The sequence below is a fragment of the Eptatretus burgeri genome, chromosome 18, assembly GCF_056783735.1.
Source record: "Eptatretus burgeri isolate ZD-2024b chromosome 18, Ebu_testis_v1, whole genome shotgun sequence".
In the NCBI taxonomy this organism is placed as follows: domain Eukaryota; kingdom Metazoa; phylum Chordata; class Myxini; order Myxiniformes; family Myxinidae; genus Eptatretus; species Eptatretus burgeri.
The window spans coordinates 5733427-5746417 of NC_140978.1; the positions used below are offsets into that span (position 1 = coordinate 5733427).

At 43.9% G+C, this 12991-nt stretch overlaps 1 protein-coding gene across 3 annotated transcripts in view; it reads left to right on the plus strand.

Annotated features, from left to right (window-relative positions):
* The first annotated feature begins 1310 nt into the window (after window positions 1-1310).
* The window catches only part of ZSWIM8 (zinc finger SWIM-type containing 8), a 273025-nt gene continuing 261344 nt past the window's right edge, over window positions 1311-12991 (plus strand). Inside the window, exons 1-2 of one of the 3 annotated variants that reach the window (XM_085863632.1) lie at window positions 1311-1759; window positions 1890-1948. The gene's annotated coding sequence lies outside the window, so the exon portion shown is untranslated. The remainder of the gene's footprint in view (window positions 1760-1889; window positions 1949-12991) is intronic. The other 2 variants (XM_085863633.1, XM_085863635.1) reach the window with 2 other exon arrangements.

Genomic DNA, 12991 nt, shown 5'->3' on the forward strand with positions numbered 1-12991 from the left:
AAAACCTGGTATATCTCGTGAGTACGTCTATAAAGTACATAACAAAACCTGGTATGTTTCGTGAGTACATCGATAAAGTACGTAGAAGAACCTGGTATGTCTCGTGAGTACGTTTATAAAGTACGTAGCAGAACCTGGTATGTCTCGTGAGTACGTTTATAAAGTACGTAGCAGAACCTGGTATGTCTCGTGAGTACGTTTATAAAATACGTAGCAGAACCTGGTATGTCTCGTGAGTACGTATATAAAGTACGTAGCAGAACATGGTATGTCTCGTGAGTATGTATATAAAGTACGTAGCAGAACTTGGTATGTCTCGTGAGTTCGTCTATAAAGTACGTAGCAGAACATCGTGTCCAGTGAATACGTCCATTAAGTACGTTGTTGATGAAAATGTCACCTTCTTCGTTGGGTCATTAATCGATCGTATATTATAATAAAATGGCAAAACTATTCGAACTTTGACAAAAACCTGGAATCATCGATCGATTCGGAGTTCGGTAATATCCGCGTCATTCAATCCGATTGGGATCGGGGAAATAAGGTCTGGATTAGAATGTCAGGTGAGGTGAAGGACAGAAATCCCATCCACACGACGTGGCAATCTGAGGAAGATGCGACAGATATTTGGTAACGGTCTAACTTTTTGTTTTCTTTTCGAAGGCAACGTGGAAGGTCCAAAAAGGAGCGCCGAGCAATTCAACGGGAGAGCAGGTTTCACAATCCCCATCCGAGAGGATGCAAGCTGCATTTGGTGCAACGTTTACTCCACGTGTCGAGCTTCTACCTGGATCCCTGGATTCAAATCACGACGATACAGATAAACAATGACGTCACTCTAAAATACTGACAGCAGTTTCAGTGCGCGGATGCCATGTTGGTTGGCAAGCTAAACAAGCGAGAAAAGGTAAACGAGGCCAAATAATTAGCGTAACCTTCCATTGCATTTGAGCAACTGATGTTGCCGTTGCCAGGGAAGTGAATGCAACCAACATGGCGGTGCGCATGGCATTATGGGATCGGTCTGAAAATCCTCCATCTATTGAGTCTGCAGCAGAACATGGTGTCTCGGATTACGGGTCCTGTGAGGGATTTAATTCAAGTGGTCAGGTGGATTGTGAATTTTATCACAAGGTTATTATTCGATGGAGTGTGTGAGGCACTAAGCCGATCACCCCATCACGGTCGAGATTCGAACCCGGTTTCCGTGGTGAAAATCCCGCCATTGGGTGCAGTGAGAGGATGATGCCACTGGGTGGGGTTGATGCGTGAAGCTTTGGACAGAGACAAATAAATAAATAAATGGATGAATGACGATAAAGAAAAGGGGGAAAAATCGTAATAATAAAAAAGATGCGACAAGTGAAACCCCAGGAGGGGGGCTCGGGGTTCAGGCCCCTGGGAGCGCAAGGCTTTCCGCGCTCATTATTACGCGGGGCCGTCGCCTCGGATGGAATGCGTTCAGGACCGAAGAGCGAGCGGAACAGCCACGGGGAAGTAAAAATATATAAAATAAAAATATAAAGGGGGCGAGCGGAAGCTGCGAACAGCTGACGGCTGGGGAGCTACATAGAGCCAGCCATGTTCTGATGTGGTTGATTTGTGCTGGTTTCATGGAGTGGCTCCGAGGTGCCTTTGTTTGCACGCACTGCGGGAAAGGGTTCGAACTGTGGAACCGAGGTCGTTCTCTCGACGTCGTCCGATAGACCCCCGTTCGAGTCCCGAATCCGTGACTGGCTGCCTGGAGCGCGACGCCTGGGTGAGTGAGCCGTTTTTGTCTGACCAAGTGTGTTTTTATTTATTTATTTTATTCCATTTCTCTTCGGCTTCGTGTTGCTTCAGAATCGAAGTTCCGAGTTAAGTTCCGGGTGTTCTGACTTCGGTTCCAGGGTTCCAGATTCAAAGCTTTGGACGTTCGAGGCTTGACTTACGGTCTTGTGTAGATGCGGTGAGTCTGTGATAAATTGGTCAATGCGAGTCTTCATTGTGTGTGTGTGTGTGTGTGTGTGTGTGTGTGTGTGTGTGTGTGTGTGTGTGTGTGTGTGTGTGTATATATCCACTGTGGCCACTCACTTGTGTGAGCAGGAAATAAACATCTCTCAGTCTCTTAAACGGTTGGTAGTGGTGGTTATCTTCATATGTCGGTTTCAGAAGGTGGAACGGAGTCCTCCCAGGTGTCAAAGTATTCACCTGTGTGTGTCGTGTGTTCACCTGCCCAAATCGGTTCCTTTTCAACGTTTTGACCAGCCAGCAGTTTCTTGAAATACTGTGGCCCATCAATCACACACTATGAGCTGCTGGCCCAATGTACTGACAGTGTGGCCTTACTTGGACACAACCCGAAAATATTGGCTCTTCACATGCTACTATTATCATCTGAACATAGTGAATGATTTAAATCCCATACACTGTGTACATTCGATGATTTTTACCTCTGCCACCGAAGGTGGACAGAGGTTATGTTTTCACCCCTATCTGTCTGCGAGCAGGATATCTCTCTCGAAATGGATGGATTCCGATGAAACTTTGTAGACAGGTTGGGTGTGTGATAAGGACTCAATGATTAGATTTTGGTGAAGATCTGGATCCAGATCTGATAATTTTTTAAGTGATTCTTCACCATTGAGAGATGGAGTGAAAATCGATATATGTAGCATGATGTCTCAAAAAGTTGTGGCCGGATTTGAACGAATCTTGGTGGACAGGTCGGGTGTGTGAAGAGGTTGAATGGATTCGATGCTGGATTATTTTTTTTTGTTGAAGTGATTCTTCACCTTTTTAGAAATGGGGTCAAAAACGTGGTATAGCATGATAATTTAAAAAAAGTTGTGGACAAGCTATATCAAAACAAGGTCGATGAGTTGGTGATGTGATGAGAACAAATCCATTAGATTTTGTTCTTTATCTGGCCTATTAGTGGGATATAAATCCTAAACTGTTCAGCCTGGCAGAGGTATGCACTCCACCCAGTGCCAATCTAGTTTTACATACAACTCGCAAAGGTACCTGCCATTGCCAGGCAATGCCTTGTCCTTCATCCCACCTCTTCCCCTCCCTTATCCCACATCAACCCCTGCATCCTCCCACCCACCCCACCCCTTGTCCTCCCACCTTCTTTGTGACTCCTTCGCCGATCTTTCCAATTGTTGTAACGTCTTGATTAACAGTTATTTTTCACATCTGATGCCATATTTGATGATGGGAGCTCACAATCTCACCTATTGTATCGGTATCCAGGTTGAAATCCGAATTAATTTGTGCTTTTTATCAAGCATTGTATATATGGATCCACCCTCTGAGGTAGATCGCGTGGTGACTCGTGTGTTTTTAAGTTACTAGCGGGGTATGCTTACACATTGTAAGCAATAACGAACTGTGCATCCCCATTGTCTTGGGTTGCTCACCTGCATTTGTTTGTTGTTGTTATTTTTCATTTTGTTTATATTTTCATTTACAGACTCTTTCTGATGGTTCTGTGATTTTTTTTTTTTCTTTTTCCTCAATATATCGACTTTGATGTCCGTCGGAACATGAAATTCCCGTGCTTCACCATTGTCTCGGATCCCTCACTTGCCTTTTTTGTCATTTACAGATGCTTTCCAATGGTTCTGTGATTTAGAAAGAAAAAAAAAAATCCCCGGTGTATCGGCTTTGATGTCCATTGTCATGTGAAATTTCAGCTTTCTATGTCACCCGGAAGGTACTGAACATTAATGAGTCAGTCAGTGAGTGGTTGGAAATGTATATGTATATGTATATATGTATGTTGTGAATTGTGAGAAAATGACTTTTTTTTTTTTAAAACCCCCCTGGTAAGGTGCATCATGGTTAAAAAAAATGTGATCTATTAAAATTTTGGCACAATTAACCTTGGGAGCTCAGAGGAGGAGGGAAAATCGCATCAGAAAATGCAAGGGATTAGGCAAAATTTCATTGCTCCAAGCTCTAATTTGAAAACTAGAGCACTTACAAAAGTAATGTATCGAGCGATTCATCGGTATGAAGATCAGGCATCCAATGACCTGAGGAAAGTGGGCAAAAAACCCCCAAAAATTTGAGCGCTTTATCGTACAGAAACCGATGTGTCCTGTTCCAAATCAAGGCATTGTTGAGCTGGCCGAACCAAAATTGTGGCTTAAGACCCTTGCGACGTGACAGTGGGTTGACAAAGATAGGGTTTTTTTTGTAATTTTAAATTTTATTTGTCTTATTTTTATTTTTTTTGAATGATGAGCGCACTCCAAATTATCTTGAAATGGCATGTTTAAATTTGAACAACAACCCAGTTTTCATTCATGCACTCCTCAGGTTCCCTTGGCATGCATGCAAAGTTTGGGGCCTCTAGGTTTCATGGTCTTGGAGTTATGGAGGAAACCGACATGCATGCAAATATATGCACACTGCCATTATTATAGGTAGATGGAGCTCTATTAAATCAACTTCCTTGTGGAGGAGCGAGAACATAGAATGGATGAGGATGTAACTTCACTTGAACAATAGCGAGAGAGAACGGGGGGGGGGGGGGGGTGTTGGGACACACCGATGGCAGGGTTGAGGCATCCAAAAGAGGGAGACATGGATAAGCGATGAATCTGTGCAGACGGAGGGCTTTCAGAGACCATGTAGGGTGGACAAGTTTAATGCAATTCAAGGACTAACTCGGGATGGAAAGAGTTGGGCTTGGAGAGGGTTAATGAGGGTAGAAACGATCGTTGTTTTGAATGGGGGATGATCTGAGATGGTGGTGAACAGCTGTCTTGAAGACCTGGAGTGAAGAATGATATTGATGGGAATGTAGAAGTTGGTTGTGGTGAAAAAGAGGAACAAATGAGTGTCGGTGAGCAATGTTTCTACATTTTTGGGAGTTTTACCAACAGGGTGTTGTTGGCAGACCATGTACCGCCTGCAGAAACTTGGGGAGAGGGATGGATGTTACAGAGGGTGGAGTCATCAGGAAAGAGACAAGTGGATTTTTCAGGGAGATTGTTGATGATGATAAGGAAGAGGATGGGACCGAAAGCAATGCCTTCGGGTGCTCCAAGCCTTGAGGGGGAGGAGATGAACGGATTCCATTGAGAGCTACATGTTGTCTACGCCAGTAGAAAAAGTCAGTCAACAATGACTAGAGTTGTCCTTGGATGCCATAGGCAGAGTTTGGAGAGCCAAGGCATCCATCATATCAGACTGTAACTAGAAGGTCACTCGGTGGAGTGCATACCTCTGCCACATAATGCCTGATCCATGAGAACATATTGGGCCGAATACATTTTTCAGATATCGTGCTATATATCATTTTTGGCCTTTTCTGTCCATGGTGAAGAATCGCTGAAAAAATTCCAGTAGTCTGATTCGGATTTTCACCAAAATCTAATCGGTTTGTCCTTGTCACACCCAACATGTCCACAAAATTTCATCTGGATCCGTCCACAACTTTTTGAGATATCCCGCACCCCAAAAAACAGACAAACAAACAGTGAGGGGTGAGAACATAACCTCCATCACCTTCGGTGGCGGAGGTAACAAGAAGGACACTCTGTAGAGCACATACCTCCACCACGTAATGCCTGATCCACGAGAATATATTGGGCCCAATACATTTTTGAAATATCTTGCTGTGTATCGCTTTTGGCCCTATCTTTCAATGGTGAAAAATCACTTTGAGAATTAAATGATTCTCGTATCCAGATTTGGATCTTCACCAAAATCGAATCATTTCTTCCTTGTCACACACCAACGTGTCCACCAAATTTCATCCAAATCCATCCACAACTCTTTGAGATACTGTGCTATATATCATTTTTAGCCCTATCTCTCAATGGTGAAGAATCGCTTCAAAAATTCTCGAAGTCTGGTCCGGATCCGGATCAGATCAAATATAATCAGTTCGTCCTTGTCACACACCCAACCTGTCCACCAAATTTCATCCGGATCCGTCCACAACTTTTTGAGGTATCCTGCAGACAAACAAACAGACAGAGAAGGGTGAAAACATAACCTCCTTCACCTTCGGTGGTGGAGGTAATAAAATCTCGAGACGTGTTGAGAGAGATGGCCCTGACCTGTCTGATATTGTAGGCCTCCATCCATTGTTGGGTGAGTTGAAGGAGCATGTTCAAGGTGGAGTGACCTGGTCTGAATCAGAATTGATGATTTGAGATGAGGCTGTTGGAGAAAAGGAATGATTTCATATGAACCGTGATGATACATTCCATGATCTTGCTGATTGGAAGTCAGCTGGGAGGTCTGTAGTTGATGGAATAATTTTTGCACCTTTGTATGTAATGCAGTGATGTTGACTGATTTCCAAGCAGATGGAAGAATATCCAGTGCAAATGATTGCATGAAAAGAGCAGAAAGAGGATGTGCAAGAGCAGCAGAGCAAGTTTTTGGGACATGCGAGGTGATTCCGTCCGGTCCTGTTGCAGTATCTGTGTCAAGGGTTGCTAGAGACTTCTCCACCTACAGGTGCAAATAACAAAGTCCAGGAGTAGTTGGGTACGATTGGGTAGTGTGGGTACACAGAGTGAGGGGTGAGTGACACAAGATTTGGAAGCAAATACAGAATTGAGGAATTTGGTCTTCTCGTGAGCGTAGTTTGCTTTGGTGCCATTTGAAGTGAGTGAAGGTATGGAGGGGGAGCGTACTCCAGAGACAGACTTGTCTTATTGTCCAATATCAGTGTTATGGATCTTGTCTTGGGGTAATATGGGGAATAGATTAGAATAGTTATTTGATAGTGCACGTTAAAATATGTGTTGTAATTCCTGTAATTGGTGAGATTTGTCGAGCACATGTATAGAGAGCCCTCATCTTTCCCACCCCAGTATTGATGTCTCAGCACCATCTTTCCCTCTTCCCTACATTCTTCAGCATTTCCCCCTTTGTGTGATCTGTCTATATTTCGAACACCTGCAGCTATCTGTACCATTGCTCAATAACGTAGCATAATTGTGCCCAAGGATGTGAAGTGCTGTTGATTTGTCCATAAGTGGACATCTGTTGGTCTCAAGGCCATTGGCCAGCCTGTGGATTGCAATTTCCTCGACTTTCATGGAAATCAACCTCGCCCATCTATCATCGCCTGATAGGTCACGCTGCGCACCCCCCCTTCTTTTCCCCCAGTTAACTAATTTGCTTTTTATGTCTTGCCTGCTCATTGCGAGCGGACTCCAGAGCACACAGTACATTTATAAACACCAGATCTAGGCTCGTGAAAAGGCAAGATGGCACAGGGTAGGAGAGTAATGGAAAGGTAGTTTGACATTGAACAGCAAGAAGGTTGTTGTTGTTGTCTTACCCCGTCAGTTCTGCTTGAACAGGCCCGCAGCACGGAGATGGCTGATGGATCTCCCAGGAGTGACTTAGAGATCCCTCACATCTATGATTATGTACTCTTGTCTAAGTGAAGCCAGGACCGTGCAGTCTTCCATAATGTTTTGTTGTGTGTGGGGTGGCCTGGCAGAGGTTGCAGGTGTCATTGAGTCTGCGTTTGTAGTGTAAGAGATGTCAGTGCTGTCCACAGCGGAGGCGTGCAAGGTGAACATGATCGGACCTGGAGAGTAGTTGGTCTGTGTCATGGATGGGTTGGGTTTACTGCCCAGGATACTGTTTGGGCAGGATTTGTTGATTGTGTTGATGGTGATGTGGGTGTGGATTTGTGTTTTTGTAGTTTCCGTTGTTCATTGGGGGAATGCTGTGGAGGACGTCACCGTGGTGTCTTTCTTTAATTGATGTGAGCGGTTGGACATGCAGTGGCAAAGGTGATTAGGGTTGGCACTTGCCATTGCAAGGAATTGTGCAACTCTCATGTCCAAGTGGTCTTTGTTTTTAGCATTTTTAACCTCTTTGTTGTTGCTTGATGGATGTTGTTAATGTGCAACCTGTGATTATGCAAATGTGGTTTGTTTTTTTTATGGTCTGTATGGTGTTGAGATACGGTATGTTTGATCGGCTGGAGGCCCAAGATGAGCTGGTATAGTTAATGACTCATCTAATGCACTGTTTGTATGTTGGTGGTGGTGTTGTTGCTTTGTGGTGTCTGAAGTCTGTTCCTGTGAGTGCCCGAAGTGTGTTCAGCTTGGGTGTGCATGTTCTTTACTTTTAAAATCGACGATTTTTCAAGTGTATTGGTTCAGTCGATTTTGTTATTGTCTGTCTATTTATCGACTACAGGTCACAATTTTAAACTGATCTTCAGGAAACTTCGTCACATGGTCGAGTTTGTTATAAGGAAGAAGCCTATTGTTTTTGAGGTCAAAAGGTCAACATAGTCCCAAGGTCAACAACTTAGATAAGAGTTCTAAAATCCTCAATTTTCATCCCATTGACTTGAAATTTGAAGAAGATTTGCATATCAGGTCACTGAATTTAGTTTTGAGGTCCACATAGGCCAAATTTCTAAAATTGTCAATTTTCATCCGATTCACTTGAAATTTGAAGAGGAGTTGCATATTTGGTCATTGAATTCAACCACCAATTGTTTTTGAGGTCAAATCTGTTTTATGGATTTTGCAAGTATTATGTTCTGCACAATGTCGTGTGTGTGTGTGTGTGTGTGTGTGTGTGTGTGTGTGTGTGTGTGTGTGTGTGTGTGTGTGTGTGTGTGTGTGTGTGTGTGTGTGTGTGTGTGTGTGTGTGTCCCAGACTAGAACCTCGGCCGTGTAGATGGTTTTAACCACAGCAGCACAAGGCGATCATGTCTTTCATCTGCAAATCCTTCTATTATCTAACTTGAGGGAGTCTAGAAGTGGAGTGGTAACTTTGCTTTTGTGGTGCTCTGTTGGTCTTTTGCTGGTGATGTTGTGGTTCCTCTGCAGAGCTTTCTTCCTGGAAGTAGGTGTTCTCAAATATCTGGAGGATGTCATCGCACCAGAAACTGAAAGTGGTGTCAGTGGTCTTTGTTGTGATCTTGATACTTTGCCATCCTTAACCATCCTTAAGCCTTGATATATTGATTGTGCTTTTGGGGCTTGGCAGCAAGGAGCATCACTTTAATTGAGGATTGTCTTCGTCATTATGAACACAACCACAATTTAAAGCGAAGAGTGTGCCATTCAGCCCTTGTGCAAGGTGTTGCAATCTCAACTTGCATAAAATGAGACCACATCCCTGCACTTCCAAATTATCGCCTTCAAGAAGGTGACTTGGATGTCAGGTTTCCATAAATACCGATAAGCATGTGTACCTTGCATAGTCTTGGGAGCCTGTGGCAAGAAGACTGTCAGGGTAAAATTGAACAACAATGGATGGAATCAGCAAAGTGTTCATCAGTGTTATAATCACCATGGTAAGCAAAGAGATGCTGACATTTCAGGCATTCATCTTGATGGGTGGAGTAAAAGATGGTTAGCTTGTGTTGTCCCCTCTTTTTCTGACTGGGGGGACAATACACAGACACAAGGAGATGAAAAAGGAGAGAGGAGAGAGGAAAGTGAAGGAAACGTAGCAACATGGAAGTAGATTATGAGAGATAGTGGTGGGTTAATGAGTATAGAAAAGATTATGTATATAGGGATGGTAGATAACCTGAGATAGTAGTTATGGTCAGCTTGAAGTATTGGAGGGAAGAGTGTAGGCGGTATAGGTCTGATTTTTTTTTTTGGTACTTAATCAACCGGCTTGACACAAAGCTACAAGAGGTCTCATATGAAAGATGGGGATCTCAGTAACTCATTTTTCCCTGTTGTCCTCATTTTTTGGTGTGCGGCCCATGAAATATTCACACCTGAAGGATATCCCCATTAGAAAATTTTGACCATTTCCGAAAATTAGTGAATTAGCCATAACTACAAAGCAATGCTCCCTATTTTTACATGATTGGTATTGAAATGTGCAGAATTAACAGGGGAATACGACTAGTTACTTGATGGAATACTTCCAGGTAAATATATGTACATTTGAGTGCTTGTAATAGAAAAAAGACGTAATTTCCGGACCGCGAACTTCGAAAATCATCAACTACAGAAACAAGCATCTGCTAATTGTCATATTTTTTCTTTATTTTATATGTGTTCAGTTTACCATATCAATATAATGAGAATATTTTGAAACAAATTTCTTCTAGCTAATTCTATGATATGGTGACTGAAGTTTGCACAAGTGATGTGATAACTATATGTTACACCAATACACATTGTTCTACGAGAAATGAACTAAAACATATATTTTGAGCGAGTGTCCTCTATGTTCCACCATCACTGTCCGTGTCATTTTGGTCACCATGTGACAGTTCGTTGCCCCACTGGTGGCACACATGCACTCGTTGGTGCAAGGAAAACTGTCTTGTGAGCAGCTGCAGCTGTTGGTACATGGTGCACTACCATGGCATGAACACACAAGACCATCGAACATCTCCGCTGATGTGGGTCCATCAAAAATGTGGGATGCAGCACACCTTCTCCTCTGTACCATCCATGACCCGCTGGTGTGGGGATTTCTGGATTTGCCAGGTGGGCATTCATCCATACTCGGGTTTGGTGAATGGATCTCTTCACATGTTCGAGAAAAGCTGGTTCGGGCGGAGGCAACTTATGCACTGGGACATCTTTGGTCGCTGCGAGTTTCTCCCGAAGATCATTCAAATTTGTATGTGCATCCATATATTTCCCTTGAGAATCATATATGGCACTGACTAAATGTCTTGAAGCAGCCACTGCCTCCTGGAGATCGTCAGTGGCGAGGACTTCGAGGTGTGGACCATTATTCTGAAGATGCAGTGTCTTCATAGCTTTCCATGCTTTCTTTTTACCATAGCCGAAGAATGCTGATACAGAGTCACATCCTGTCAGGGCATGAAACGCAGGAAGCTGGGTACACATTTCTGGAAGGAAGCTGTAACATATCTGATGGACCGGGATAAGCTTGCATCCTGCTGATGTTCTTTTCTCTATCCATATTTCGGCAGTGTCTCGCAACTGTGGAAAGTAGTGGACTGCTAAGACAAGCACATCAGTGTCTGCTGATTTGATCGTAATGGACCCACGCACATTGTTGCGTCTGAACTCATCATCGGCATGCTTCACATGAAGAAATATCCGAGAATCTGCCTCTTCCTGCATTGCTGCGAGTTGACTGTCATGATACATTCCTGCAGATGAAAGGCATGCTGTAAGCGAACCATCATAAGCCACCAGCCAAATAGATCCGCTTTTCTTGGTGATCTGAAAGTTCTTTTGCTGCTGGTGCATGTTGCGTGACATGACTACAGATGAAGTGTCAAGGTGGATTTGTTTGATGATGGAGCCATGAATTTCGTCCATTGTGGTACTAGGCATCCAGCAATGACTTGGTAGCTTCAGGATCTACCAGCAACAGCAAGGCGTCTCGTTCTTTCGTCTGTCTTCACAGAATTGACATCATCATATTGGTCGAAGACGTCGATGAGGGTGTGGTGTGTTTTGATGCAATGAAGCAACTGGTTTAGGTAACACTGCGCCAAGTTCCCAAAGGTACCACCATTTCCACCCAGGATATGGAGTTCAGCCATAGCATCCCTGATGTACACGCTGCGATGTTGGTTATCACTGGCAGTGTTTTCATGCTCTTCATTGACTAGGCCCTCGAATGTGCCCTAGTTCTGCTTTGGTGTTCTTCCGTGGAGCTCCATCTTCATGAAAGATAGATGTCGGAACAGACGTAATGGGATAGCTCAGGACTTGCTTCATGTTCACGTCAGGGCGGACTTGAGTCAATAGCAAATAATGATGTGGTTGTGATACTACATTATTCTCCTGTCCACTTGACACATTTCAATACCAAACGTGTAGGAAGAGGGCTCTTTGTCTTGTAGTTTATGGGAAATTATGTGATTTTCTGAAATGGTCCAAATATTCAGACGGGTGTATCCTTCAAATGTGAATATTTCATGGACCGCACACCAAAATATGAGGACAACAGGGCTAAATGTGTTACTGAGATCACAATCTTTCATATGAGACCTGTTGTAGCTTTGTGTCAAGCCGGTTCATTAAACTCCTAAAATATAGCCCTTTATCGAGATTTACCGCTGGCCTAGTGGGATTAATCATTCTGAGGAAGGTGAGAGAAGAGAAGAGAGGATGGATAGTGTTTCTCTTCGATATGGAAAATGCCACAAACTGGATCTTGGCATGATTCCAGAGTTCCAAATTAGTTTCTCAAAGGTTTGTTGTGCTATAGCCCTGATGGTCCAAACACTTCAGTGTGATCCAATCACAATTACAGCAGCTGTTGTGGGAGAAATCCCACAGTCAATTGACCCTGTCTAGGAGGAATTGACAAGGAAGGTCGAGACTGGCCTGGACCAGATAGTTGTGAGTCAGGTGGCACTCAAGGCTGACCTGACCACCAAAATTGAAATGACCCAGGCTGAGCTCAAGATCAGTTTAACCCATGTGATGGAAAGCCATGCCTTTTGTGAAGGCTTGGTCTGGAAGAAAGAATGCCATAGCCCAGATTGAAATAACAGCAGAACGAGATGAATTTCAGCATACGCATAATGGGGTGACCTGTCAGCTCAAACTATTCGAGGAGAACATGGCTGGTTTGTGGACCGAGGTCCAATGGGACATGGCCTCCCTTAAGGAAGAGGTGGCTGAGTACCTGTGGACATATGAAAACCAAACTAACAATGTCTTGTAGGTCCAAGACTGATGTCTGGATGCCACCAAGGGGATGTGAAACATTTTGGGGTGGGGGAATGGGGTTGGGTGATTGGGAATGTTTCCTTGTGTGAAGGAGGATTCTGATTTGACAGGTAAATTGATCATTGCTCCCACCTGTGGGGCAAAGGGTGAGTGAACAGTGGGGTCAGAGGGGATGACGGCATGTATGACAGTTGTGTCAAGGGCAACAAATGTGGGAGTGGCGGTTGAAGGGCCTCCTGGGCCACCGACAGTGGAGCTACGAGTCGTGGTGCAGTTGAGCATGGTCCAGCAGACAACGGTGCAGCTTGAGATTGTGCAGCCGAGAATGGGTTGCCTGTAAATGACTGCTAAATATTGCAAGGCCAGAA